Source organism: Myxine glutinosa, chromosome 3 (assembly GCF_964187855.1).
Source record: "Myxine glutinosa chromosome 3, kmMyxGlut1.1, whole genome shotgun sequence".
Classification (NCBI taxonomy): domain Eukaryota; kingdom Metazoa; phylum Chordata; class Myxini; order Myxiniformes; family Myxinidae; genus Myxine; species Myxine glutinosa.
In genome coordinates this window covers 89,600,414-89,627,395 of record NC_136263.1, presented here as the reverse complement: position 1 = coordinate 89,627,395, position 26,982 = coordinate 89,600,414, and positions in this window count along the sequence as shown.

Genomic DNA, 26,982 nt, shown 5'->3' with positions numbered 1-26,982 from the left:
CAAATGGGGGTAATGGGGAACCGGATGGATGCTCAGGGTGAGCGATTGGAGGGCCAAATGGGGGTAATGAGGGACGAAGCGAGGGGTACCGGTGAGGGGTTAGACAAGAAATTTGGGAAATTAGACAATAGATTAGGGGAAATACAGGAGGGGTTAACGGGGGTAGAAAATAGAATGGCTGCCCAGGAGAATCAGATAGAGGGAGTGAAAAATGGGTTAGAGGGGTTAGAAAACAGTATGGAAGGCAAATTGAGGGACATGAGGGACCAAGCAGAAAGGGAAGTTAAAAAATGGGGCAGCAGATAGAGGGGGTCAGAATGGGGGTAGAAACTAAATTGGATGCTCACAGGGAGGAAATGGAGCAGAGGAGGGTGGCATCTGGGCAGGAGATGCAGGTGATGGGAGAAGAGATCAGAAGAGGGGTGAGTGAGGAGGTCGGAGGAGTGCGCGAGGAGGTGAGGCACTGTAAGGAGCGCATGGAGAAGGAGGTGAGAAAGGGGACTGTAAAATTGCAAGGTGGTATAGAGGAGTTGACGCTGGAAGTGGAACAGTTGACGGAGGGACAAAAAGAACTAACGGAGCAGGTTCAAAGGAACACTGCGGTATTAGGAGGGTTAAAAGCGACACAAAACGACATAAAAAATGACTTGATAGCGACACAGAGGCAATGTCAGATGGTACGTGAGGGACTGACAACGAGGTTGGACGAGGTGACAGAGGTAATGGAGACGAAGGACCGGCAGGTGAGGACGCACATAGAAACGGTCAAGGTGGCCTTAGAGGACGAGCTTGAGGAGGCGCACGAGGAGATGAAGGAGGTGAAGCAGAAATTAGAAGAAGTGGAAGAAGGGGTGAGCGAAATTAAGAAGCGACGGAGAGAGGATAAGAAAGAGATAAAGGAGGAAGTAAAAGAATTGGTCCAAAGTCTGTGTTCGGATCGTGATGATGTGCTCATTAACCGGATGAGGGATTCGCAGGTGATGGAGGAGAAGCGAAGAGAAAGAGGACCCGGTGTAAGTGGTGACCAATATGGTCGTGCGTATGATGCGCCAGGTGATTTAATAAGCTTGGGGGTCGAGATGGACCCGGGTGTTCGTGAGAGGCCGTTGGTGAAGTGTGCGACAGGTCTGGTGTGCGAAAAAGGAGGTGTGCGAGAAAGTCCAACTCTGGGGTGTGTGAGGAAAAAGTGCGCGCCGACCAGTGAGTGTGCTGTCGAGAGTGAGTCGGTCGTAGCGCGTGTGCGAGGGAGCACATGGAAGCGCGGTGTGGCGAGTGTTACGGAGGAAGTAACGAAAGAGTGTGCGCAAGAGGATGCGCGAAAAAGGTGTGTAACGGACAGGTGCATGGGGAAAGAGTGCGCTGTCAAAAGTAAGGAAGAGTGTACACCTGTGGGGAGTGTTACAGAGGGTGTAACGGGAGGGTGTGTGCGAGAAAGGTGTGTAACGGACAGGTGCATGAGGAAAGAGTGCGCTGTCGAGAGTAAGGGTGAGTGCGCGACCGAGAGTGGAGGTGAGAGTAGTGAGAGTGACACGGAGCGTGAGTTGGTTGTGATAGGAGAGCGAGGATGTACACCTGGAATGGAAGGATGCACACCTGGAATGGTAGAGCGTGTGTGGGAATGCACACTTGAGTTGGTCGTGAGGCACGTGGTTGGGTGTGCGAGTGAAAGCACACCTGTGATTGTCACAGAGGAGGTGACCGAGGAAGGGGCGTGAAGAGGTGTGTTGGTGAGGTGTGCGAGCGACGAATGTGTGCCAAGGTATTCGGTGGTCAGGTGTGTGACCAAGGCTGTGAGTGGAATGAGTGTACCTGGGTGTGTTAGAGAAGGTACGACGAGGAGCATGGGAACAGCGGGATGTATGGGCAAGAAAGGGGTAGCGTATGCATGTGAGCATGCAGGTGAGGCATCGACGGTAACCGGGTTAGCGGTTAGAGCGACTTATAGCCGAATCGGGCCCTCGGTGCGTGCCGGGCTTCGCGTGCCGCGAGAACCAGCGGGGATCCGAGCCGCGGCGGGTTTGAAAGGACCGCCGTACGCGATCCACGCTGGGCCTCGCTTTGAACGGCCGCATCCGTGCTCCACTAGGCGGAGCTGGCAGCCCGATAGGAAGGGTCGTCATGGCGACCACTTTTTGTTGAGGCATTCCGGCAGGTCGAGATCGGGCCATGGGATGGCTCCGTGCCGAGATGGTGCGTGGGATCTCGGCCCGGGTAAACCTCCTTCCCTGCACCGAATGCGGGACGTATCCAGCCGCTGGCACCAAACAACCCGCATTCATGGCTTGGCTGTACGAAGCCGAGCTTTAGAAGTGAATTGGCGCACCGAGAGGCATTAGTAAGTAGACTGTAATGACGAGGATAGTGTTTTGGACCCGAAATTAGAAAAACAAAATTTGATGATTGGCAAAGGATTGGCAGTAATGATTGGCAGATGATGGGTAGTGATTGGCAAATTTTTGATTTGTTGAAATTTGATGTGCAAAATTGGTAGTGGGAGATGCCCGATGTGGTGGGATGGCAACTCTGTCATCCCTCACAAACGATGGGGCAAATGCGCTATAGTTTATGGGGTTTATGGCAGTGAAAACTAGCCCGGGTGGGTTAGGATATTGTGTGTAGGGATCTAGCGAAGATGACATTAGGTAACGTTAAGGTTAGTTAGTGACAAGGATACCTGTAGAGGGGACGCAGGTAGATTAGAGTGGATGATAATGACGAGGGAGCGCAATAGTTTAAAGGGACGACTGGGAAGCGCAAGTTTCAGAGGGGAGTAGTTAGATGAGATGATGCTGTGTGAGAACTGGACAGGTGTGTGGAGCAGTGTATGAGTAGTGAGTGTTGTGGATCAGCGCGAATGCGCTTGGGGGAGAGAAGGGTGCAGGCGGCACCAAGTATGAGAACACAGGTGTGCAAGTACAGGTGTGTGGAATACATGGAGTATTGGAATGAGTGGTGTGGAGAGAGTTGGAGTAAGTGGTACGGAGTGGTGTGCATGGTGCGAAGGTGTGGATGGGGGAAGAGTGGACCCCTTTCACGAGTACCCGGGGCGGGTAGTGTAAGTGTTAGGTAGAGGGTATAGGTAAATTGTGGTTGGATATTGGCATTTGTGGTGCGGTTGCAGAATGGTATTGTGGATGGGTGCATTGGTGTGGTGAAATTGGCTGGTCGTGTGGCCTGTTAGTATGAGTGTGAATGGTTGGGCACTCCGCCACTGTTAGATGTCGGCCAGGTGAGGCCGCAGGTGGGCTCTGGGAGCCGTTAGTGTCAGTGGGTGCCTGAGGATCCCGGGTGTGGATCGGGCAGCCCGTGCCAGAGAGGGCACTGAGGGGGTGAGAGTGCGAGAGGGCCTTCCCCAGTTAGTTAGGTTAGGGTGAGGAGCAGGTGAGCTCGGTAGGCAACAACAGTGGTGGAGGTGTGCAGGTGGGCGGACCAGCTGGGAGCGTCACACGACCCAGCCACCGAAATTGTGCGGGGGCACCGAGTGTTGAATCGGGGGAGTGAGACCCCAACTTGAGAAGCACCACAGTTTGGTCAATGGGAATTGGTTTTTAGAACCCATAGTGTAAGTTGGCCAATGGATTGGCAGGGAAAGACCCCGGGTAATGTAAAGTTGTTAAAGTCATTTAGGAAATAGTTAGGATTGATGAACCTGTCGCACCATACGCAGCCACTTACCTGAGGTCCACACCTGTGTTCCTTTGTTCTGTGTTGCAGGAAAGGAGAATTGCTGTGTGGATTTGTGAGACGCATCACGACGTGGATGAGACATTGGGGTGATTCCATCTCTCCCTCCTTAGGAGGGACTGATGATGAATTGGTGATGGCAAATTTTGATGAGTTGGAGATGGCAAATTTTGATGAGAGTTGGAAATGGCAAATTTGATTGGTTAGGAGGGAGAGAAGACGAATTTGGTTTATGGGAGGAACGGGGAAGACAGTAGGGACGTTTGTTGATGTGTAAAGTACATGTTTATGGGTAGTGTTGTGTTTTGTGGATACAGTAAGGGGTAAGGGAGGGGCAATGTAGGTTACCTGGTGGGGGGGGGGGGGCGTACGGTAGGAACGTACCTGTCTCACCTGGTTCCCATGTGCCCCCAGTGTGCATTACCTTATATTGCATGCACTTTTGCGCCCTTACCACCTTACTCACTTGTTTTCTTTTGTCTCCCACCTCCGAGGATCTGGCTTTGGGGCAGAGAGAGAGGAGAGAGAGGTGCTGGCTCCGCAGTTGTGGGCCTGTACTTCCGCTGCTTGTTGCCTGGATCGATACACCATATGGACCGCAATTTTGGTGGCCGCCCACAATGGACCGCAGTTCTTTTGCGGGCAAGCACCACCCGTTGATGGACCTCTGGGTCAACGTGGCACCTATGCCATACAGGTGAACCACTTATAGTTGGCCCCCCTGACGGCCACAATTTAGAAATGGACGCGGTTGGCGCCTTTCTTTATTTCTAAAGAAGCCAGAAGGCCAAGTGCACTACATGAAGGCAAGACCAGCGGCAGAACATCGGCCGGCTGCGACACCACCGGTGACCATGGACACTTAATTGTGCATTATTATTGAACACTTTATTGGTGCACCGGATGGTGCTGACTGTGCGTATGGGGTGGTGCTTTTGGTGCTTGGATGGGGTGCTCTGTACATTATTAAAGGCCGTAGGGCCACAGGGCACTCGTGGGTTGGTGTATCGATGCTGGCATGCGTGCTCTCTCTATGCATAACATCTGCATGTGTTCCTCAAAGAACAGGTCCTGGATCGTAGTGTAAATATCAGTGTAGTCTTGTATAAATTATGCTCCCTACCGGCTGTATGTTTAGTTTGAGGATTCTTTCCGCGATTCGGTTATCCTGTGGGTGTGTTTCTGTGAGGAGAAGGGTGCAACGTCGCAGGGGGACATATTTACTCATTTGTGAACATCTGTAAAACTGTCGCACTCAGGGTTGAGTTAATAGTAGAGGGAACTACATCTGAGTGCCACACTAAAGTAGGTAAAAATTTATCGGGTCGGGACGCCCCGAGGTAGAGAAGGGTGCAATGTTGCGGATATGGGATTTGGATCCATCCATATCCGCTTGTAAATATTCCCCTATTTCCTCAATACTTCCCAACTATCCCCAATCCCCCATTCCCTAGTCCCATTTTCTGTAAACAACACTCTGTAGACCCGACCTTCCCCTATTTCCCCCATTAAATGTCGCATCCAGGTCCACCGCATCTGACGTAGACAACTATAGGACATCTTGCTAGTTATTCTTAGTCTATGTCAGTTAAGGACTCGTTTCCATTAATTCTGACTCTTCGTTGCACCAGAATGTGATTGTATGGCACCGTTAGGAAGTTTAGGACCTCCCAATACCTCCCCGCAGCTCTTCCTCACGGTTCAACAACAACAACAACAACAACGGCGGCGGCGCAGGGAGTGTGCGTCCTCACTCCGGCTTGGTTGGTAGGGGGTGTTGGGAGTGCACCATGCCTTTCCAACGAGCCGCCATCGAGCATGTGCTCGACGGGGTTACCAGGTAGGGGCTCGCTGTCAGCTCCTCGTCAAGGGCGGAGCCCGGTAACCCCCGCACCCAATAGAAGCGGCGGACCGATCCCATCTGGGGCAGAGCCAACGAGCCGAGGGCGTGTCACTCCCCGCTGAGCATGCGCAGAAAGAGGGAGGTGACGTCAGATGCGCGCAGAGCTGAAGGAGAAAGGATGCACCCTCCGAGCGCCGAGAGACCTCCCAAAGACTGAGCTGTATCCTGTCCCTGAGCCAAGGTGCACCTTGTGCTATCGACTGCCTGTCCTTCCCTGCCATCAATCCCTGTGTAAGTCAGTCTTGTTCCGTTTGTCTGTGGTCTGTCTGGGATAGATAAGATTGTGTCTAAGTGCCTATCTCTTCTGTGTCTTTACCTCATTACCTTGTAATCTACCCCTTTTCTCCACCACCAATTATATCCTCCTCCGGAGGTCTTGAGAACTGTACCCCTTGTGTCGTTTCATTTATCCCAGTCGTTGTGTCCTTTCCAAATCATTGATTTAGCATAGCGCGACTTGGTCAACGTCGGGTGGAATCGGGTGAGTTGGGGAAGAATCGGGGGAATTGTTAGGTCGCGGCAATACCACCGCTCGGTAAATAACATCTAATCCGCGATCCGTAACAATATATACCTTTATATATCGTATATATACATATATATATATATATATATATATATATATATGTCTTTGGCAGTGATTTATGTATAATGCAGTCGTAACTTGCTCATCAATGCCACCTCCACTTATTATGCTTTTCAGGGTTGTGTTTAGCTATTCGATGCAGATCGATCTCATCAATAATGGCTTGTACTAAGTAAATCGATGACTCAGATAAATGAAGAAAAAGCACAAAAGCCCCTTAATTTTGATTGTTTGTAGAAATCATATGGATGCAGTACGCGCCCTCAGTGGGAAATTTTAACTGCAGCACTGATCTAATTGTGGTCACTGATTGCATGAATCGTTAAAGGAATTGGGATTCTGATATACCATACTCTGTTATGGAGCGTGGGTGTCGCAGAAGTCTGGTGTTGGCTTGACGTTTAAGGTGGCTGGCTTGAGATCGCCGGGTCCTGAGTTCATGTTCATGCCCCTGCCATGTCGTTGAATTAACACCAGGCGGGTTGACTCAGCCTGTCATCCTTCCTAGGTCGGCAAAATGAATAACGGCTTACTGGGATGACTGAGCCATCCAAGTACCCTGCGTCGGAGAGGATGCCCATCCAGGATTGTGCCCAATAGCCTCGGAAGCTGCTTTGGCAGCGCTATGCGTTTTTTTTTTGTTTTTTTTTGGATACAAGATCGAGGCTCGTGAAAGAGCCAACATTAATCACACAAAAAGTCAAACCGACACAAACCGACACATAAAACACAAAATAAGGGGAGCAGTAGACAGATGGGGAGAGAGGGGGAAGGACACAAACACAACATTTGAGAGCAGGGATATCGACTGTGGGAGGGAGAAGGCTTGGGGGAGGTGGGAGAGGTATAAAACATATGGACACTGCAAGGACTTCCAGGAAAGAAGTTGGAATTTCAAAAAGGTGTATCTGGGGTGAATTAGCGGGGGTAGAAAAGATCAAGGTTTTGGATGGGGGAAGATAAGAGATGGTGGTGAACAGCTGTTTTAAAGACCTGGAGGGAGGAGTGGGATTGAAGGGAGTGGGGGAGTTTGTTCCAGAGGCGGGAGAAAAGGGGAATGAAAGAGCGAAGGTGAGCAGAGAGTCTTGATTTTGGCAGTTTAACTATAAGAGGGTTGCAGGCAGATCTTGTGCGACCTGCAGGAATATTGGGTGGACAGAGCACAGAGAGAGAGCTGGGGGAGCAAGGCCGGAGAGGAGTCGGCAGAAGACAGAAAGAATACCAACCTGAGTGAGTGAAAGGCCCTCGGAGTTAGCTTCATCGCAGGAGATTCCAATGATTCTGAAAGCTTTGGTTTCAACAGCGTGAAGATGAGCTAGGTGTGAGGCAGGAGCACCAGCCCATAGGGAAGAACAGTATTCAATTGAGCTGCGGATGAAAGCCTTGTATGTGGTGAGGAGCTCAGGTGTGCCAAGGAAGGACTTCACACGACGGAGGATGCCCAGTCGGCGACTGGCTTTGGAGGCCAGATTTGAAATGTGGTTTTCACAGGAAAGATCATGGCAAATAGTGAGACCCAAAAGCTTGAGTGACAGAACTTCTTGGAGAGGATTATTCAGAAAGTGGATGGGAGGGTTTTCCAGTCGGTCTTTTCGGAGAGACATCCTAAGAGTGTGAGATTTGTCAGGATTGAAAGACATGTTCCACTTGTTTGACCAGTCTGTGATTTTGTCCAGGTCTGCAGAGAGTGAGGAGGCTGCAGACTGGCGATCTGAGGGATGAGGAATGGAGCTACAGAGAGTGGAGTCATCAGCAAAGAGATAGAGAGGATTTTCCAGAGAGTCGGAGAGATCATTGATGAAGACCAGAAATAGCACAGGGCCCAGAACACTGCCTTGGGGAACTCCAGCCTGAACAGGAAGGGGAGATCAGAGAAATCCATTCAGGGCCACACGTTGACTATGACTTGAGCGGAAGTCCGCAAACCATGCATGGAGATTTCCATGGATACCATAGGAGGAGAGTTCGGTGAGCTTTTGGTGAGCTTGCAGTTTATGTTTCGATCGAGATTCGAACCCAGGCTCAGCAGTTTAGGTGAGTGTGCATACCTCTAAGGCCACCCTGCAAGCCCTTTAAAAGAATACAAATACGTTATTGATGCCACATCACATCATACCCCTGATGGAATTTTTTCCCTGCACGTGAGTGACAAGTTTTCTCATAAGAAATTGGAATTTGAAAAAATTAGATCAAAGCTCATGGAAGAGTGAGGTGACTGAAGGGAAAAAGACACCAACTAACAGTCGGACAGCGGAGCAACAGCTGGACATAATGAGCAAGTGGATGAATGTAAGGAAAAAGAGAGCGAGGGGTCCCACAACCTGCAAGTAAGAGGGTCGTGTTATGTAGTGTTAATTGGGGTGGATAAAATTGGGGGTGTGAATAGCAGATGACGTCAGATATGTTGGTGCATTACTTTCTTGATGTTCAGGAGGGAAGAGTATTGTTGCGGATCTCACCGTCGGCCCTTTTTCCCCTTACCAAGGGGGGATTAATCCCCTTGTCTGCGACTGACCGACGTGAGTCCTGAAGCTGCCCAGCTCCCTCCAGAGAGGCAGGTGAGCAACCTCGTTCGAGACCGTCGACAAGATGTTATTTGCCGAGCGGATTAGCAGCCGCGGCTCGAACCATTAGCAATACTACACCCGATCCTAAACGTTGGCCAAATCGTGCCACAGGTATTCAATGGGGAAATCACTAAAACGAAACGGATGTAAAGGAAAGAAGGCAAGGTAGGAAGAACAGGGATTTATAAACCAATTACTATTTACACAATCAAAGGAACCAAGGAGGAGGAAGAATACGAAAATAAAGACAGAAGGAGCAGAAGACAGTGCAATTATTAAATTACCTATACAGTCTTATTTATTCCCAGGGACAACACGAAGGACAGACGACAATCAGACTTACACGGGGACTGAAGCAGGAATGAATGGCAGGAGGTGGATGGCTGGATGGATGAGAAGGTGGGATCACACGGCGGGAAGGATGCGGGCCCGGTTGGTGTGATGACGCGGCTCGAGGTGAGCAGCCGCCGACCCTCCTCAAGCGTGTTCGCACGGCGGCGTTGCTTCGCGGCCGCAACTGCCATCAAAGCTCAAAGCTGTGGTGGTCAAAACTGCGGTGGTCTCAAAGCTGCAGTGGTCTCAAAGCTGCGGTGGTCTCAAAGCTGCGGTGGATTCCGCTGCGGTGGACTCCTTACTCATCTGCTCGTGGGGCTTCCTCGGTCATCTGCTTCGGTCATCTCCTTCCTCAATGGTCTCTTGTGGGGGCGTCGCGCCGTGGGTTATATAGCCACGCCCTACCAAGCCATACCCACTGATTTGTGGTTGGTCGTTCGGGGCTTTCCGGGCTCCACCTTTTGATGACGAGGTGCGGGCCACGCCCGTAATGTAGCTCCTCCCCCTTCTTCTCCGAGGCTTGACCACATGCGTAATGGAGTCTTGGGGTGAAGGTGATGCCAATAACCCCACCCAAAGTTACTGGCACTTTGAAGAGGCCATGGGGGTGTCGGAGGGATCTATCTTATTTCAATTCGGTGCAATGCAGTGTCAACTAGTGGGAAACAGAGCCTTAAACTACATAGAATAAGAAATAACTATTTAGAGGGTATATGATTTTCTACGTGCATGCGATGGACTAACTAAAAGGACGACCTTTGACCTTTACACAACGGAGGTTTTTACAAGACTAACTAGAGGGGCATATTTACAAACAGGATTCTCAAATCCGCAACACTGCACCCTTATCCTCCAGGCACGTACCGGGCCTATAAAACTTTAACTTAGTGTGGCACGTAGGTGTAATTCCCTCTACAATTAACCTGACCCTGAGTGTGACAGTTTTAAAACACAAATAAGTATGTCCCTCTGCTGCATTGCACCCTATCTAACAGATTCACGCCCACAGGATAACCGAATTGCGGAATGGTTTTCAAACTAAACATGTACGGTGGGGAGCATTATTTACAAGTGACGTTAATTGTATTTACACTGCAACCCAGGACCTGTGATTTCCTTTGGGGGAAACAAAAAGAAAATCCTGTGGGAGGGGAGGAGACAGCATGCACAGCATTGACGCACGAGCACCAATTATCATCAAAGCACCATAAAGCACCAAAACGCACCGGAGTGCACAGTCACCACAGTTCAAATAAAACAAAGAAAACCCCTGTTGGTGGTCTTGTTCTTCGGCTCCCTCTGCTGGCCATTGTTCTTCCAGATGTTGTCTTTCTTGTTCTTCTTACTGGCGGCCTACTTGGTGGATATAAAAATGAAAAATGCACAAAACGTGTCGGTTTTTTATTTATGGCCCACAGGGGCCGACTATGGGTGGTTCACCTGTGGGCTTGGTGCCACCTCACCGGGTCCGCAAGCAAGATCTTGGGCCATCGTGGCCGGTTGCAGCAGAGGGGCCATGCCCCAACCCGTGGGGTCCATGATTGGTGCTCAGCCACAGACATGTGGTCCATAAGTGGTGCGTGGATGCAGGCAGCTGGTTGCGAGGATTCGGGCACACCGACGCGGCCCCCCGCACGCTTCCCTCAGTGCCCAGAGAGCACGATCCATGGGTCGGGGAAGGAAGACAGAGAAGACAGGTGAGTGAGGGGTAAGGTCACAACGGTACACATCAACGAAGGCAATGCAGAGTGAGGTGCGTCTGGAGACTGAGCGGAGAAAAGCTCGTCCCTACCATACGTCACCCCCCCTGTTACCTACTCTACCCTTGCCCTTACCCCATATGTACACAAAAAAATCTACACCCTTACCAATTCGTCACTACTGTCTCGTCTTCCCCATATTTCCCCGATACCAAATTCGTCACAATCCCATTGTCTAAATTTGCCATCACCAATTCATCATCAATCCTCACAAGGAGGGAGAGATGGAACAACAACACAATGTCACACCCACGTCATGATGCGTCTCACATTCCAAACATCTGCACAAAAATAATAAAAACATGGCATGGTGTGGAGTTCTGTCACCTCAGGTGAGTGGATGTAGATGGTGCGAGGAGATTCTTAATCCTAACTACTTCCTAAATGACATTAACACACTTTACACTACCCGGGGTCTTTCCCTGCCAATCCATTGGCCATCTTACTCTATGCGGTTTTAAGAACCAAATTCCCATTGACCAAACTGTGGTGCTTCCTCAATTTGGGGTCTCACTCCCCCGATTCAACTCCCTGTGCCTTTGCACAATTTCAGGACTGGGTCGTGTGGCTGGTCCCTGCCCAGCAGGTCTACCCACCTGCACACCTCCACCACTGCAGTTGCCTCCGAGCTTACCTGCTCCATACCCTAACCTATTTACCTGGGGAAGGCCCTCTGGCGCTCTCCCCACTCGGTGCCCTCTGGTACTGGGCTACCCGGGTCCGTCCTCCGGATCCTCGGGCCCCATCCACAACTCTAACGGCTCCCAGAGCCCACCTGCGGCCTCACCTGGCCGACATCCTAACAGTGGCGGAGTGCCCATTTAACTACACACACTAACAGGCCACACGCCCAGCCATTTCCACGATACTAATGCACCCATCCAAACACCATTCTTCCACCACGCACCACAGATGCCAATATCCAACCACAATTTACCTACTCCCTCTACCTAACTCTTAAACTACCCTCCCCGGGTATTCGTGATGGGGTCCATCCTCCCCATACACACCTTCGCACCATCCACTCCACTCCACAGTTTTCACCATACTCACTCCACACCATCCATTCCATACTCCATATATTCCAGACCATTTATTCCATACAACCATGCTCACCTGTATTTGCACACCTGTGCCATCACACCTGGTGCTTCCTGCACCCTCCTTCCTCGAGGACCATTTGCTCGACACAACACGCAATCACCATTACTCAGTCATACACTGCTCCATACACCTGTTCACTTGCACACCTGTGCAATCACACCTGGTGCTTCCTGCACCCTCCTTCCTCCCAGGCTTCTTCAATCATTCAATACAATGCACAATCACAATTATTCCTCATACGCTGCTCCATACACTTCCACGCTCAATACAACTCACAATCACCTCACTCTTTTCGCAATACACTTCCGAATACACTTTCGATTCTCAAACACATGGCATCATCTGATCTGCCTGGTTTCCCTCTAACTTGGTGCTCCCCGTCTTCCCTTTAAACTAAGTACATACCACATCATTAACAACCATTCTAACCTCTCTATGTCCCCACTACCTGTATGATGTCGCTACTTAAATCTCCAGTGACCTATGGTCAATCTCTAGGTCCCTATACATTATATCCTAACCCTCCCTGGCTAGGTTTTCACCGCCAAACCCCATAGCTAGTGCTCATGTGCCCCCTATGTTGTGAGGGATGGCAAAGTTGCCATCCCACCACATCGGGCATCTTCTACTATCAATTTTGCCATCAAATTCCTGCAAATCAAAATTTGCCAATCACTGCCAATCATTCTACCAATCATCAATTTGCCAATCATTACTGCCAATCCTATCCACTATTTTCAATTTCGGATCCAAAACACTATCATCATCACAGTCCACTATATCTGAGCCTCGGTGCGTCGTTACATCATTAAAACTCGGCTTCGCAAAGCCGAGCAATGAATTCAGGTGGTTTGGTCGCCTGCAGGTTGAATCCGTCCGGCATTCGGTTCAGGGGAGGCGGTTTGGTCGGGCCGAGAATCCACGCACCATCTCGGCGCGGATCCTTGCGGCCTCCGGCCCGATGGCTCAATCTCGCCCGGTCGGAACCCCGTCCCCGCCACAAGGGGGCACTGTTCCGCTTCCTCCTACCCGCCCTTGAACCGGACCGGTCGTCTTGCCCAGCTAGGCCCGGACTCGACCGTGCGGGGCGGGGCCAGGCCCGAATCGGCAACGATGCTTCGAAGAGAAGCGACGCGGCACCAATCCGCGCCGGGCCACGCATCCAACAAAGCGCACCGCGCCCCGAGTGCTCGCCTCGGCTATCTGTCACCCTAAACGCTGCCCCGGTCAACGTCGATGCCTCCTCTGCATGCTCACACCACGCGTTCCATTTGTTGCTCATACATCCCATGCTCTTCGTCAATTCCACCACCGTACTCCCTGTTACACACCACACCTCTCGCGCACACTCGCCGTTCGCACACTTCCTTAACACCCCTCACACTCCATCTTGCGCACTCTCCCTCGATACGTACTCCGTACCACTCATGGGGGTGCACTCTTGCATCCACCCACTCACGCGCTTCAATGGGCTCTCCCACACCCGCGCCACAACCAACTCAGGTGTGCGTTCTCGCACACTCTCAACCATTCCAAGCGTGCATTCTCGCACCCGCTCCTCCACCAACTCACTCTCCGGGTCACTCTCACCCTCGCACGTACACTCCGTATCGCTCTCACTCTCTGTGTCACACTCCGTACACTCCGACGTGCATTCCCGCTCGCACTCGGTTTTACTCCCACACTTTATAACACGCTCATTCCCCGATGCACACTTTTTTTCCACAAGCGCGCCATTCTTTCGTACACCACACCCCTCGGACCTCCCACAAACGCCCGGGTGCCATATCGACCCCAATCGCGCGACAATTCTCTTCGCGCCAAACACTCTGCCGAAAAACCTCTTAGCACCATATACAGCACGACTCACCTTTGGGATCCTCTTCTACACGCGCACCGGCAAATCTTTATAAGGATTAGCAAGTACGGCATCAGGATGTGTATTCAGACTTTGTACATTATCCATTCCCTCCTCCAACTGTTGCTCTTCTAAGTCTGTCGTCTCTACAATATCAATTCCCACTACTTCTTTTTCTTTATTCACCTCGACGACCACTGGCTTTATTAAAATTCCCTCTTCTACCTTAGCGGTCGCCAGCTTTTCCATACCCCGGGTCGCGATCTCTATACCCGTCCAGTTACCTGTGCCTTGCTCCGACTCGCTCAGCCAGCGCTTCTTGACCCGCTTTACCTCGTCGTGCACCCCTGGGACCCCCCCGCTCAACATGCGGTCTCTGTCCCTCTCCGCATCCCTTACTTCATATGCGGCCTGCCCCCTCGCCAACCCCTCGTTTATTTCTTTGGCTTGGCCAATTATTCCCCCCAGTTTATCCCCTAATCTGCTTCTGAATCCCTCAAATTTGCTTCCCAACTTGTTTCCTACTCCTTCCACTTTGCTGTTTAATCCCTCACATTTATTGTCTAAACCCTCAAATTTGGCTTCTAGCCCCCCGATTCGATTTCCCATATTACTTAACCCGTCTCTCAATTGCTCACTGGTACCCCTCGCTTCGTCCCTCATTCTGCTTTCCATTCCCTCCATTTGGCTTCCCATTTCTTCACCCGACTTAACCATAAGGGCCTTTATTTGTTCCATAAATAGGCCCCAGTCCATCGGCGGCGCTGCTACGGTCACGGGCGCGGCGACATTTGGTGCCGTGCAACCACGTGCGCGAGGGCGCCATTTTGTGTGTCTGAACCCTCCGCTACCCAATGCATATTGTGCTCCTCCATTACTCCCAAATCCTCCCCGGGGTCCTGGGTCGATTCCCCCCCCCCCCCCTTCTAACTCACCCACCGGCATCCGTTCGCCTTGATCATCCATGGCACGATTTTTAATTTGGAATATAAAATAAAATTTCGACCACTCGTAATTTGAGTGCGCTAAGCACACTTCAGGTCCGAATCTCGCTCCTGACACCAATTGTTGCGGCCAATAGCACAATTGGTGTCCAAAATTTGGGCTAAATAAATTTAGTCCCAGGTTCGAATCCCAACTCCTGACTACCAATTGTTGCGGATCTCACCGTCGGCCCTTTTTCCCCTTACCAAGGGGGGATTAATCCCCTTGTCTGTGACTGACCGACGTGAGTCCTGAAGCTACCCAGCTCCCTCCAGAGAGGCAGGTGAGCAACCTCGTTCGAGACTGCGGACAAGATGTTATTTGCCGAGCGGATTAGCAGCCGTGGCTCGAACCATTAGCAATACTACACCCGATCCTAAACGTTGGCCAAATCGTGCCACAGGTATTCAATGGGGAAATCACAAAAACGAAACGGATGTAAAGGAAAGAAGGCAAGGTAGGAAGAACAGGGATTTATTAACCAATTACTATTTACACAATCAAAGGAACCAAGGAGGAGGAAGAATACGAAAATAAAGACAGAAGGAGCAGAAGACACAATGCAATTATTAACTTACCTATACAGTCTTACTTATTCCCAGGGACAACACGAAGGACAGACGACAATCAGACTTACACTGGGACTGAAGCAGGAATGAATGGCAGGAGGTGGATGGCTGGACGGACGAGAAGGTGGGACCACACGGCGGGGAGGATGCGGGCCCGGTTGGTGTGATGACGCGGCTCGAGGTGAGCAGCCGCCGACCCTCCTCAAGCGTGTTCGCACGGCGGCGTTGCTTCGCGGCCGCAACTTCCGTCAAAGCTCAAAGCTGCGGTGGTCAAAACTGCGGTGGTCTCAAAGCTGCAGTGGTCTCAAAGGTGCAGTGGTCTCAAAGCTGCGGTGGATTCCGCTGCGGTGGACTCCTTACTCATCTGCTCGTGGGGTTTCCTCGGTCATCTGCTTCGGTCATCTCCTTCCTCAATCGTCTCTGGTGGGGGCGTCGCGCCGCAGGTTATATAGCCACGCCCTACCAAGCCATACCCACTGATTTGTGGTTGGTCGTTCGGGGCTTTCCGGGCTCCACCTTTTGATGACGAGGTGCGGGCCACACCCGTAATGTAGCTCCTCCCCCTTCTTCTCCGAGGCTTGACCACGTGCGTAATGGAGTCTTGGGGTGAAGGTGATGCCAATAACCCCACCCAAAGTTACTGGCACTTTGAAGAGGCCATGGGGGTGTCGGAGGGATCTATCTTATTTCAATTCGGTGCAATGCAGGGTCAACTAGTGGGAAACAGAGCCTTAAACTACATAGAATAAGAAATAACTATTTAGAAGGGTATATGATTTTCTACGTGCATGCGATGGACGAACTAAAAGGACGACCTTTGACCTTTACACAACGGAGGTTTTTACAAGACTTACTAGAGGGGCATATTTACAAACAGGATTCTCAAATCCGCAACAGTATGATTGAAACAGAAAGGAGGAAAAAAAGAGAGTGAGGGTGGGTGGAAAGGATAGATTTTGTGAGTTTAACCAGGATGTGGATACTGGAAGAATACGTGTCTTGGAGGAGCTGGGGAATGTTGGAGGGCTGAGGGAGCACAGGAAGCTGGGACCGGGGGAGATTGCAGACGATATGAAGTTAAAAATGGCTCGGAAGCCAAATTCATGTTGAGGTTGCAAAAGCGAGTGGCTCTCCATTTGTAAAAGTGAAAATTTGACTTCAAAGATTCATTATTTCATTAGAAATGCTGGTAATTGCCCACTAATGATTCGTCAGCCACATCCTCCTGAATTGATGAGCTGTATTCGTCGCTTTCCTACAATGCATTCCGGCAGAGCTGTCGCAACTGCACAGACATGGTAATTATCATTTCATCATCGGCAATGTAATTGTCAAATGTGAAGACCAATCTGGCTTGAAAAAAAAAACCCATAAAGAAAGACAAGCTACATGGTAATTATGAAGCATCTCACTCGGGTGTTGCATATTATTTTGGGGTAGAGGAAATCAGAAATTCCACAACATCAGAAAGGAACACATGATTCCTTGTTTCATCATGTAATTTGATCTTGATGTGTTGATGCAATGAAGTTTTGCGATCTTAATAGTTTTGAAATGTTTTGTTGTATTAATATCTGGGGTATGAGCAGGGTAGGTATTACTCATGAATTATATGCTGTATGTATATATATATATATATATATATATATATATATATATATATATATATATATATATATATATATATATATATATATACATACATACAGTCACGTGAAAAAGTAAGTACACCCCATGTAAAGTTTTGACTTTTTCAACATATTTCAACATACAGCTATTTGATCTTCATTTCAACAATATTGATAGATAAAGGTGATATAATATAACAAATATCATGAAACATTTACATTTTGTAGTCCATTGTATAATTTAAATAACCATAAATGCAAATTTCGCATGTGGAAAAAGTAAGTACACCACCACATTTATCACTACTTCAAATACCTAAAATTAGAAACAGGTGCACCAGCTCAGGTGCAAATGATTAGAACATCGTTAGAGAGGATCTTGGAGGAACCTGTCTTATTTAAACCTCACACATTTAGTTTGGTTTGCTCTTTGATGCTGAAGAGTGCGGCATCACCATGCCTAGATCAAAAGAGCTCTCTGAGGCCTTCAGAAAGAAGGTTATAGATGCCTACGAGTCTGGTAAGGGAGTTAAAAAGATCTCCAAACAATTTGAAATCAATCCTTCGACTGTCTGGAAGATCATCTAGAAGTGGAGAAGATTCCAAACAACTGCCAACTTGTTCAGGCCAGGCCGCCCCAGCAAGTTCAGCCCGAGAGCAGACCGCAAGATGCTGAAAGAAGTCTCTAAGAACCCTAGAATGTCATCACGGGACCTACAGGTAGCTCTTGCCACTGTTGATGTCAAAGTGCATGAGTCTACCATTAGAAAGAGGCTGCACAAATTTGATCTACATGGGAGGTGTGCCAGGAGGAAACCTTTGCTGTACAGAAAGAACATCAGGGCAAGAATAAAGTTTGCCAATGAACACCTAGGCAAAGACCAGCACTTCTGGAACAATGTGCTCTGGACAGATGAGTCAAAGGTAGAGCTATTTGGCCACAGTACCAGAAGACATGTTTGATGAAAACCAAAGACAGCATTTGACCACAAGAACCTGATACCAACTGTAAAGCATGGTGGTGGAAATATTATGGTTTGGGGCAGCTGTGCTGCATCAGGGCCTGGGCAGCTCACCATCATAGAATCCACTGTGAATTCTTCATTGTACCAGAGGGTGCTTGAGGATAATGTGAGGCCATCTATCGGAATGTGAAGCTCAACCGAAGGTGGACCTTGCAACATGACAATGACCCTAAACATACCAGAAATTCACCAAGGAATGGCTGAAAAGAAAGAAATGGAGGGTTCTGGAATGGCCAAGTCAAAGCCCGGATCTAAATCCCATCGAGATGTTGTGCGGGGATTTGAAACGAGCTGTGCATGCAAGAAACCCCTCAAACATTGCACAGCTGAAAGAATTCTGCATGGAGGAGTGGGCAAAAATTTCTCCCAGTCGATGTCAGAGACTGGTAGACAGTTATAAGAAATGCCTACTTGAGGTTGTTTCTGCCAAAGGGGGCAATACCACCTATTAGAGCCAAGGATGTACTTACTTTTTCCACATGCGAAATTTGCATTTATGTTTACTTCAATTATACAATGGACTACAAAATGTAAATGTTTCATGATATTTGTTATATTATATCACCTTTATCTATCAATATTGTTGAAATGAAGATCAAATAGCTGTATGTTGAAATATGTCAAAAAAAGTCAAAACTTTACATGGGGTGTACTTACTTTTTCATGTGACTGTATATATACAGGGTGAGTCAAAAGTAGCGCCCGATTTCTGTTTTTTCGGCTGTCAGATTCTTTCTGGGATGTCATGTTGTTAATAATTGTCTTGCAGATTATTAATTTTCTTAATTTCTTAATTTATTTTTTTGTTTTGCAGGTTATTGCTGAGAGTTTGGAAAGTTACTGAAGTTCCACCACATTGAACCATGAATTACCTTTCAATGAATCAACGCATTGCGGCCGTGAATCTTTACTACAAATGTAATGAACAACCAACGATGGCGGCACGCTGTTTGGCACAGGAATTCGATATTAACCCACCCCAGGGAAGAAACATACGATTGATTGTCGAGAAATTTGAAGCAACAGGGTCGGTAGCCACTGCAAAGAAGTCCGGTCGTCCGAAAACGGCAACGAATGCAGCTAAGCGTTTCCCCCATAATAATTTTTCGTAATAATTTTCCCCCAAATAAATGGTTAGATAAACATGTCATTCATTTATTTATACCTTCTTGAACACTGTAATACAAATGGCAAACAATCAACTGACAGAAATATATATACTGTATATATATATATATGTATATAAACAGAAATCGGGTGCTACTTTTGACTCACCTTGTATATATATTTATATATGTATATATATATATATATATATATATATATATATATATATATATATATATATATATATATATATATATATATATATATACAGTATATATATATATATATATAGATATATATGTTGTTGCGGTTTTGAGTTTTTGCAATAAAGGTTAATTTCCCCCTCATAGTTTAGTCACACTACAACACGTAGCCTCGCGATAGTTCAGTTATGTCTTCGTAAATGTAAGTATAGTCCTTTTCCTTTGTTAGTTTTGAGTAGAATAATGAGTTAGGTTTCCATTGCTTATGATGCCTCGATACTTTGGTTTGTTTGGTGCGAAATAACATGAGGTCGGCCCTGGCAAGTCGATCCAGGCCGAAAGAAGGTGGAGCAGGGAGAGTGGGAATGACGTTAAGCACGAGCCGCCAATCAGGGCTCGAAAGGAGTGGCTGCGGCACTGCGTCACAAGGCGTGGTTAGAACATTCGAGAGAGCTAAGGGGGGTGGCAATAAAACCCTTTGTGCAAAGCCCCCCACAGCAGTTCTGCGGAGAGGCGCTTGTTGAACGAGCTCTGAGAGAAGACGCGCATGAACCAAGTTATAAGGCGCTCTTACAACTTAAACGCTCAGTTGAGCTTGAGGCAGAGCCTCTATTGGGTTAGGTGAGTGAGAGCGCATCGATAAATTAATCGTGCTGAGAGAAACCGCCAAGCCTGGCGAGAGACGCGCACATTTCCCTTCCGCCTGCCTACTCTGCCCTTTGTTCGAGAGATGCGCTGCAAGGATCCCTCGCGCCGCCTGCCTGCCTTCATCAAGGGACGTGCTGTGACTGGGGAGAGCCACGCCGGGTGAAGCCGTTCCTGGACGACCAAGTCGGCGCATCTGGCGAGTGAACATCATCCTCCCTTCATTTCCCCCTGTGAGTGTGATCGGGCCCGTGTCTGGGCTTATGTTAAGACTGTATAAGACTGTTCTGTGTCTTTTCGCCTTGTACATAATAGTGTAAATAATAATTAAACCTGTTCTTCCTTTATTCGACCGTCTCGTCATTTCCATCTATTGACTAAGCGTGGTACGAATAAAACCGCTCGAATCGGGTTCCAATACCACAGATCTGCACGGACCACATGGTACGTCATCCGCTCGGACGTGCTCAAATTACGCGTGGTTCGTGCGAGGGTTGATTCCCCGCTTCCGCGGCGGCGCAGGGACTTAGGTACGTGTGAACATCGTCCCGGAACCCTACCCTGCGTTTGCCTGGTAGGGGCGATTCAAGTCTCTCGGTTGCGCCGACCCAAAAGAACAAGGGGCTTAATCTCCCCTTGGTAAGGGCAGGAGGGTCGCGCGAAAACCGTAACTAACTAACTATATATATATATATATATATATACCGTCACGTGAAAAAGTAAGTACAAAAATGGAAAATTCAAGATGGCCGCCATAACTCAAAATGGCCACTAACAGGGGTCGCACTTAACTTAATTTTGTAGACTTAGCAGATGCAGTAGTTTTAGATGCCGCTTAATTTGTATGCTCATTTGCAGATAATGGAGGCACGGTGTATCATATGTGAAAGCAGTAAACCACAGCTCATGGTGTCATTCAGGATAACGAGTTTTTCGTGATGCCAGTTATAATAATAATAATAATAATAATAATAATAATAATGCATTTATTTTATGTAGCGCTTTTCAGGGAGCCCAAAGACGCTTTGACAGAGTGCAAAACATAATGCATATCATCGTGGTGATGGCTTTAGTGAGCGTCTTGATGAAGATCCAGAATCCTTCACATGCCACAAGAACTGTATCAGTACCTACTGCTCAAAAGAACATATTAAGCGACACCTGAGAAAACGGAAGAGTGAAGAAACATCATCTGGACCAAGCACAAGTCCAAAGCGCTTGTGGAGGACAGTTGAGTTCAGCTTCTTCAAACACTGTCTCTTCTTTGGAGAGGAATGTAATGTAGAATGATCTGAAAAGAGCCTAAGTCGATGGAGGAAGTCATATCTGTGTAGAACTGCAGATAGGAAAGGCAAAATCTCGTGGAAAATGCAAATTCTTGAACATGCTAAAAAACGAGGTGATAAGTGATCAGCAAATGCAGGGGTGATGTAGGCTGTGGAAATCCCTTGGAAGCAATGTCGCAAGAAGGAAGCGATGACAGTGATGACAGTAGTTTTGATGATTAATGCATTCGATTTGAATGTGTCTGGACTTTAAACTGACAATAAATAGGATCATGGCAGCCATCTTGGATCTTTAGTCTGTCAGCTCGATACAATTAGAAGCAACATAAACTATACAGGCAACTGTATTTGCATGTATGTATATTTGAGGGAAAAAACATGTTTAATATCTTTGGGCAGATGATCATAACATATGCGCTGATGAGGTTTTGGTGGACATTTTGTATTTTTGCATTTCTACAAAAATGCTCAAGGTTTCTCAACTGGCACCCACCAGATTCAGAATCAGCAGGTAAAAATGGTCTATAAACTGTTAAGAAACATTGTATATGTAACAAAACAAGGTCCCATGTAGTGCAGCGGCATAGCAAAAATTTAAGAAGAATTGTGCATTTTGTGATGGAAGCACCAAATTTGGCACAATGATAGAATGTTATATTTAGAACATTTTCAGATATGGAACCACTTTGAAATTCACCCAAGGTCGCCGCCATATTGGATTTCAAAATGGCGGCTTTAAAAATCTGTAACCCTTAGGGGGGGTGGCGGAAACAAATCCTACAGGCACAATTATTGCCCCATTCACCCTATATCTTTTCTAACATCAGTAGACACATTACAGCGGCGATTCTGAGCTCAAGGGAACATCTAGGGGTCTGGGGAGTGAAAAATTTGAAAATTTCGGCCAAAAATACCCCTAAAAGAGGTCATTTGGTGTCAAATTTCAGGGGGGGTCGTGTATTGTCCTGTAGATAAAACATGCTGGTCCGTTGATTAACCCCTAATTAAACGACTTTTTTGTTTGTTTGCTCCATCCAGGTTTCAATCATGTCGAAGCAGTTCAAGTTAGTTCATGTTACCAAGCATGTAACTTCAACGCCAAAGACGCCACTGGACTGGGAACTCTGTGTTCTGTGTCAAGTTGATATAGGAGAGTCCCTACAGTGTCCTGCTGTCACGAAAAGAACTGATGCAGGTGCTGGATACAAGACACTTGAAGACAATCTATCAGCATTCAATAAACTAGGCAAGCTGCCACAAGACGTGGACTTGCAACGACTGGATGAAGGCCAAGGGATAGCTGCCACTCTAGCTGCCCACCAAGCCAAGTGGCACAAGTCATGCAGGGTGAAATATAACACTACCAAGCTACAGCGGGTACAGAAGAGAAGTCATTCAGAGGGAAGCCCTATCCCCAGTACAATCACAGATAAGTACAAGCTTACTAGGTCTCAGGCAGCTTGTGTTGATAGCATATGCGACAATTTGTGCTTCTTCTGCCAGCAAGAGCTTGGTTTGGAGTTTCATCAAGCAGCGACATTGGAACTAGATAAACACGTTCGCAAGGCTGCAGAGTTTCTTCAGGATACCACTTTGTTAGCCCAACTGAGTGCTGGGGACATGGTCGCAAGAGAGGCCAAGTACCATAAGAAATGTTTGACATCCCTATACAACCGCGTGAGGGCAGCAAAAAAGCTTGCTGAGCAAAGCCAGAGCACGGTAGATGTCATTTCAGCAATAGTCCTTGCTGAACTGGTAACGTACATAGAGGAAACTGCTAAAGAAGAAGACACTGCTCCTGTATTCAAAATGGCAGACCTCACCAAGCTCTACACAATGAGAATGGAACAGTTCGGAGTTGTGCTGGAAACACGAGTCCATACAACCAGACTCAAGGAGCGTATCCTGGCACACTTCCCTGATCTGCAGGAGCACAGGCAGGGAAGAGATGTCCTGCTGGTGTTTCAGGAAGACATTGGCAGTGCATTAGCCAAGGCATGTCAACATGATATTGACAGTGATGTTGTGCACCTGGCACGAGCTGCAGGGATTATAAGGAAGGATATGTTCCAGTCATCTCAGCCTTTCAATGGGTCCTTCTCAAACAAATGTCAAGAAGAGTCTGTGCCACAACTGCTGCTGACAATGGTCTCCATGATTTTAGAGGGCGCAGGCATCAAAGATCAGGCATGTCAGTCATCGGCATCGGCGTCTGTGACAATAGCTCAACTTCTCAAATACAACAGTGTGAAGCATGAGAGGAGAGGTGCAGGCACAGACGTACGACACAGCATTAGTCAAGAGACTCCTTTGCCAATATATCTTGGCTTGATGCTTCATGCCCATACGAGAAAGAGGGAACTGGTTGACACATTATCTGGACTAGGGATCAGCATTGCCTATGATAGAGTGCTACGGATCTCTGCAGAGCTGGGGAACGGGGTCTGTCAGCGCTTTCGGGCGGAGAAGGTGGTCTGTCCCCCAAAGCTCCGCGGTGGAGTGTTCACCACATCAGCTGTGGATAATATAGACCACAATCCCAGTTCCACGACAGCACACGACTCCTTCCACGGAACTGGTATTTCATTGATACAACATCCAGACTATGACAATCAAGGCACAGACCGAGGTATTGTCATCATCGGGGGTGTCTCAAATGTCAAGACTGTGGAGGACCTTCCACGGTATTACACAGATGTACAACCAGTTAGTTCACTTGCCAAAAGCCACCCTGTACCAGCTGGAACCCAGGCGTCGCTGCAGAGGAATCCTGCACAAGCTGAACTGGATAAAGAGAAGAGGTGGCTCCAGACTGTGAAGGATGCATGTGACAGTGGTGACACACAGAATCCAGGAAACATTTATTGGGCTGCACATCACGCAGAGAACCAATCGGCCAAGGATACTAGTATCACAGTCACACCCACTGCCTTGCTTCCCCTCTTCCATGACCAAGCCCACTCAGTGGCAATGATCCGCCATGCCATGGATGTCGTGAAAGCAGCGATCAATGAGCTAAACCCTGGACAGATACCCGTCGTCACACTGGACCAACCACTTTATGCGATCGCCAAGCAGGTGCAATGGAACTGGCCAGACACACATGGTGAAGATCTCTTTGTGGTCATGCTGGGTGGTCTACACACAGAGATGGCAGCTTTGAAGACAGCAGGAGACTGGCTGCAAGACAGCGGTTGGACACAGGCATTGGTTCAGGCAGAGATAGCAACAGCTGGCACAGCAGACTCCTTCTTGCGTGCAGCTCACGTCAGCCGTACAAGACGCGCCCACCAAGTAACTGTTGCTGCCCTACACATACTGCAGCATCGTGCATATGACATATACAACGAAAGAGCAACTGCAAGAGATGAGGAACCATTTGGAGTTCGAGGCATGGTGTGACCAGAGAGCAGCGGCATGTCCACAGTTTCAGTACTGGGCCACTGTACTTAACCTGGAGCTCTGTATACTCCTCTACATACGTTCACTGAGAGAGTCCAACTTCACGCTGTACATGGACACCCTACCAGAGCTAGCTGCATGGTTCGCTGCATTGGGCCATATCCACTATGCTCGCTGGTTACCAGTCCACATCAGGGACATGGTTGGCATTGCAGAGAAACACCCAGATGTTGCTGCCAAGTTCCATGCGGGGCACTTCACATCCAAGAAGACTAGGCATGCTTTCTCCGCCATCTCCCTAGACCAGGCTCATGAACAAAACAATGCCACGGTCAAAGGCGATGGCGGGGCAGTAGGCCTAACTGAAAATCCAAGTGCCCTTCGACGGTGGATGGTGGCTGGCCCCGAAGTTGCTCGGGTCATCACAGTCAGTATGGCGTCAGTAAATCAATTTCCGCCATCTTGAAATCCAATATGGCGTCAGTAAATCAACTTCTAAGTAGAACCATTCAATTCCTTGACCTCAAGTTTGTCCATGCAGACACTAAAATCAAGGCTGTAGCTGGTATAGAACCAGAAATATTTGTAATTAAAGATTTTTAAGCCGCCATTTTGAAATCCAATATGGCGGCCACATTGGGGTGAATTCCAAAGTGGTTCCATATCTGAAAATGTTCTCCATATAATATTCTATCATTCTGCCAAATTTGGTGCTTCCATCACAAAATGCACAATTGGTTTGCTATGCCGCTGCACTAATGGTCTCTAGCTTGGACTAATACTGATGTTAATGAAAAGCTCAGTAAGGATCATTAAAAACCTTACATGAGGTGAATTCTTGACTCAGATTATTTGATGTTACTGACTTCCAATTGTGTTATCATTTCCGATTCACTCATTCTCTACCTGTAGGTTTGTAATGCTTACCATGTGAGCTCTTTGTAAAGGAACCATAGCATGAGCTGCCAGGAATCGATGAATCATCGTAATGACTTCATGTCTCATAAAGTCAAATATCACAAAGTTATATGTGAACCTCCATTAGTCATTCCCGAAGGGGCAATGTGTCCCGATGCAAAAAAACGTTCTCCGCCATTTAGAAATTGCAGGCGTTTTAGGAGTCGGTTATTGATGTCTAAAAGTCTTCTTCTTCTTCTTTTGTGTGTAGCATAACCACACAGCCGCATCATTGGCTGAGGGCACGGCTGTGCCACCTCTCTAGGTTAGGGCAGGAATTTGGTGATTGGGATGGTGCCCACCATAGCTCGCCTACTCAAAGGACACTGGGATATTTAACATCCATCTAAAGACCAGCACACAAATTGATGAAACACCAGGGTGCCATTTTGTTGCTGGGCCAAGACTCAAACCTAGGCCTGATGGCTCAGACGGAGGTGAGTGTACATACCTCTAAGGCCATCCTGACAACGCTGTCTGGGGCGCTTTCCATACTTTATTAATCTCTCCTACAAATTTCTCATCTTCAGGAGCTGTCCACTTACTTGACCATTTTTCAATTCCAGTTATGGAGTGAGGCGTTATTTATTCTCTCTTCTCGTTCACCAAGTCTCAAGGACATCTGGAAAGTAGGAATCCTACCATATAATGTCCTGCAGGCATTATTTTTCTCAAAACAACATCAAGGTGTCCTTCAACAATCACAACTCTGCATCAGGTTAACATGTGGCACAATTCAGAAACCAAAGACGCCACGATTCCATTCATACATCAATTATATATTACAACCACAAATGCACCAAAAGATGTTTTGAACGAAGGTCATACTGAAGGTCTAATTTGGGTTAGCCTACTTAGCATTAACTATTTGAATATGCAGTTAATGTTTGGCTCAACCCAGGTTCAAATCCCACACATGCTGATGCTTTTTCCATTGTCTCTTAATGACCCTTTAAATAACACAGAAATACAATGATATCGCTCATGCTCGTCTCTGATACCTAATGTAATCACATAAACTCCTCCATGAGCGTAAGAATTTGTAGAAAAGACAAAAAATGGTAAATCAGTTTATGTTTTATTTGTAAGGCTTAGAAATTGGAGATCTATAACAACATGTATATGCATGGATATATGTCTAGTAGGAAGACTAGGTCCCCCTGCACCCCCCGGAGATATACTTCTAATCAGTGTTTCTAGATTGGAAAAAATGTGTAGAAAATGACTAGCTATGGCCCCAAGCTGAAATAATGTCCCACATACCATTTTTATGCAAATTACTGCTGCCATTATCAAAAAAAGACTAGGTCCCCCTGCACCCCCAGGAGATATACTTCTAATCAGTGTTTCTAGATTGGACAAAATGTGTAGAAAATGACTA